Below are 4,915 nucleotides of genomic sequence, written 5' to 3' on the forward strand. Positions count from 1 at the left end.
CTAGCTACATCAATCAAGGATACACCTTCCATACACAATGGCCTTGTCCAGTATCCAGCTATGAAAGACTTTGACTATTCTTCATTGCTTTCTTCATCGGTTATAGTCATCGGCTTGAACAATTCACGTGAGACATTTAGGTTAACAAACTTTCTACTGCTTTCTACCAATGGAAGTTCTAATAGCATGTGATATGTTTCTTGTGCTCCGATGTCCCTTTCTATCATCATCTCAGTTAGAAGCCTTCTATATGCTTGAGCAGCTAAATCATCAGGATCTTCCATGTTGGAGAGATGCATCAACATTTGATGGTATGTTTCTGAGCTTTTCTCTACTTTTGTAGCATACTTTGCAATATATTTGATCACTACATGTTTTGAAAGAACAGGTTGCCAATCTATGTTTGCTTTCCATAACTGCAATATGTGACGATTATGTGTATTCACCCTGTCATCATTCCTAGCTGATTCAAATTTTCTTTCACCCGTTTCTATGTCTTCATATAATCTGGATCCTCTTAGATTTAATGGCCAGGGAACATTATACCTATATTTAACATGAATAAGATATATAATTAGTTTACATATTTTTATAGAAAAAAATGATTTTAGTGTAAAAAACATTTCACATTAAAATGATCACCTGCAAACCATCATACCTCCTTTCTTTCGTAGACAAGCACCTTCCTTGCAGACAGTGTGTTGTTCTACACAGTTCAATATTTCCTCATAGTCTTGGTCAATATCCACCTCCGCAAGTTGTCTTGTGTTTTTGAGACATGGATGTTGTTGAAAATTTATGAATGGCTACAATTGAAAAATGAGAAAATTGAGTAGTTTCGAACATATAATATTTTGATACATATGTACAACACATTGTAAACATGCTTGTATATTTCGTTGATGTGGATCTTGTCTAGGATTCCATGCATGAACAATTGAATGAAAAAAGTGTTCAGCACTCTTTCATTCCTATTCATTTGACCAGTCGATGGTGTCCATATTGGGCGCTCCATTTATCCATATGAACCCATGCACATGTGGGGACCCCCTATGTTGCCACTCATATCTAGACCAGTAGTCTTTAACATTCACCCCTTTTTCTAAAATATCTTTTCTGAATATAGAATTCCTTAAATTCATGTAATGTGCCACTATATGAGGGTAGTTAATAACATTTTGTCTTTGCCAATTTTGTGCTTCTTGTGGAGTAGTTGGCATTGTTCCTGGCATCAGTGCATGCAAATCAGGCCAATACATGTCTGTTGCACTCAATGTGAAAAATATTATAGGAGAACCAATCTGATGAAGCATATCTGTCAATTCTACGTGACATTTAGCCCAATATGACCTTGTACCCCTTAATGATGTTCCAAATCGCATTAATTTATTAGCTAAATTTGAGCAATGCATGTTTTCCATATGTTGACGCAACTCGTTGATGGTTATTGGCATGTCTCTGAAGCTTCTTTTTATAAATACTGAAGATGAATGTTGTGCATAGTGTCTCATTATCATGTTCATCATAAAATATCTGAATCTTGGATGCTGACCAAAATGATGATCAACAAATGCTTCACAAACTCATGGAGGTGGACATGCCTCATTCTTGGTTCTAACCAATCACATCAGCCATCTGGAAACAATGTGGGAAATGCCATATCAAGTAATCCTGATGTGATGTATTCATTTATTGGAGATGCACCAATGCTCGCCCAATCAATTAGTGCAATAGGATTTGAATTAGGGTTATTAATCCATGCATGGATTAATTCCATTTCTCTCTGGGCATTAGGTGGTCTTGAAGCCACTGATGTTGTGTGCTCTATTATATTACCATCATCTATCTCCATGATTGGACCCACAAATATGATCTCATTTGCATCTGAATCAAATTCCATATGCACGGTCTTCAATTTATTAAAAATATTGTCATCAAAATCTGTTGATAGACGATTGAGAGAATTTTCATCAATTGTAACATCAGAGTAAAATCTGTCATGCTCTATTTTGTATTTGAGTGCCCTGTACACACGATCCCTATTAACTGTAAAGTTATAGTTTGTTCCATGTTGATCCCTCCTTCGTACAATGATGATTGGTAAGTTTTCTATCAAATGTGGCAATTTTTTCAACACATGCTCTACATTTTGGGGGAAACTTCTCGTGTGCCCTTTATATTTATATTGACCGCCTGTTGCATGTGTAACTTGTAGTATGCGGCTGACACGTGCAATCAACATTTCTTCTACTTGAGTCAAATTTGCAAGCTCTTCTGGTTGTGGTCTAGGGTCCATATTATTTGAAGCCGAGAATCTATGATTCCCTCTTTCTTGTTGACATCTGTTACATACTGGACCTTCCGAGCTGCATGATACTTTCATTCCTAGATAACATTCTTGACAAATGTAGCACATGTTTGGCACTCTAAAGCTATCTAATTGATTTCAAAACTGCAACTGGAATCTTCTAAAATCATTGTGAAGAACACAATTCATGTTTTGTATATTTTTTGCATTGGCTTGTGCGGTTAAATGTTCATTAATTTGACTTGCATGATAAACTGTTTCAGGCACATGTTCTACTATCCTTGAATTTTCATTTAGAAGATTCAATTCCATATATGTTGTTATCGGTTGATTATACCTCCCACTTGATTCAAAATCAATTTGATTCCTTCCTCCCATTTCAGAATGAGAGACTTCCTCAGATGTTCTTTGACGAATATTTCTGTTCATATTGCCTTGTTCTCCTTCTGTAGATTTTGATTCTCTTACTGTCATTTCTAACCTTCATCTTGCATATCTTTGTCTTTGAGCTTCATTGTGTCTTCTTCTCTCATCCTCTCTTTGAGCATCTATCATTTGTTCTCGCTGCCATCTTCAATATTCCCTTTGATATGCTCTTCAATATTGCCTTCTTTCCTCTTCCATATCAAAGTTTACATTTGTTGGATTCATAGCTACAAAAACAATTATTTTATAAATCATGTTCTCTATATCATTGACTAAAAAAATTATTGTTTTAAAAAATTATTATTTTAAAAATTATTATAACCTCATCTAAGCGTATATACAACTATATATATCTGACACTAACGCTATTGAAACCCTATTGATGTTAGAGGGTTCCTATCCTCCATGCTCAAACAGTTCTATTTCTTAAGCTAAAATCTATATTTTGAATCTCATCACATCCACGGTATACGGATAAACACCCTAATTACATTTGTTTTTGTTGGCACTTTAGAATATTCTAAGAGGTGACAACCATAGAGAGCATAAGTCAATTAAAATCGAACCTAATTGAAAAAGACTATAACTATACAAAAATAATGGACTGGATGGACTTATTGGCCCGTTTAGAGAATTTGTTTCTAAAATTTTTGGAGTCGAAAAATACAAAATGTTTGTACAATGCAAGATTTGAAACAATATATTCTTGGAGTTGATTACATTAAATACATTTATTTTTGAAAGCCAAAATCTCACTATGTTCATACATTATTTTTGTTGAAGTTAAAATCTTAATTATATTATACATACATCATTATTCAAATCCAAAACAAAAAATTAACTTCACCATAGATAGAAAGGAATAACATAGACATGTGCCTCTTGGAAAATTTAACCTAATATTCACGTTTTCAACCCTTCGTAACTATTGAAACACTTATTATATAAGAAACGTAATACTTCCTTCTGCAATCAACAAAGATGGACATTTAAAGTACAATATGAAAACCGGTACAAATGTTTGAATTTTCAGCACCTCTACCCCATGCTCTTGAATAAGAATTTTTTTGAATAAATATAATTTAATTTATCAGCATGTTTATATGGCGCAATTCCTTCCCTTACCAATAAAACATGAGACTTTAACTGATTGTAACTATTGTTCTTATATATATCAAACTAATATATGTAAAGAGAGAAAGATGGACATTTAAAGTACAATATGAAAACCAGTACGAATGTTCGAATTTTCAGCACCTTTGCCCCATGCTCTTGAAGAATATTTAATGTTTGTATTTTATTTAAATATCATTTTTGAATGGATAATTGTTCATTATTTCAAAATATGAAGTTATAATTTTGGCCAGAGGCAATCTGCAGCTATTTCTATATAAACTCAAAAAACTTTTCAAATAACTGATTTTTTTTTAGTATTTAATTTCGGAAATCATTTTTCAACTGTTGTCATTAGTGTTTTGTCCACCCTGACAAATTTTTTCTTTCTTTCTTTTTTGTTGGCCTATTTTGCATTACTCTCCCAAGTTTCACTTTTGGATCCATGATTTCATAAATTTTACCATCAAAACAACTCTTTAAAACTGTGTATTCAGTGAAGAAGTAGAATAGAACATTTTAATCTTTTGATGTTAAACTCACAATCACTGTATGTCATCTTTAACTCTTTTACCATGAGTACTGAAATATTATTGTCACCTTAATCTTTATTCGGGTAATGTTTTCATATTGTTTTTCAAGGGAAGCCTCTATATACAAAGTTAGAATTTTCTTTACTTAAATCTTTAAAGAATATTTAATATTTGTATTTTATTTATATATCATTTTTGAATGGATATAATTGTTCATTATTTCAAAATATGAAGTTATAATTTTGGCCAGAGGCAATCTAGAGTGACAACTATTTCTATATAAACTCAAAAAACTTTTCAAATAAATGATTTTTTTTAGTATTTTAATTTCAGAAATCATTTTTCAACTGTTGTCATTAGTGTTTTGTCCACCCTGACAAATTTTTTCCTTCTTTCTTTTTTGTTGGCCTATTTTGAATTATTCTCCCAAGTTTCACTTTTGGATCCATGATTTCATAAATTTTACCATCAATACAACTCTTTAAAGCTGTGTATTCCCAAAATTGTAATTCAAAATTTGGTACTTAAAACATTT

This window comes from Cryptomeria japonica, chromosome 3, assembly GCF_030272615.1.
Source record: "Cryptomeria japonica chromosome 3, Sugi_1.0, whole genome shotgun sequence".
NCBI lineage: Eukaryota > Viridiplantae > Streptophyta > Pinopsida > Cupressales > Cupressaceae > Cryptomeria > Cryptomeria japonica.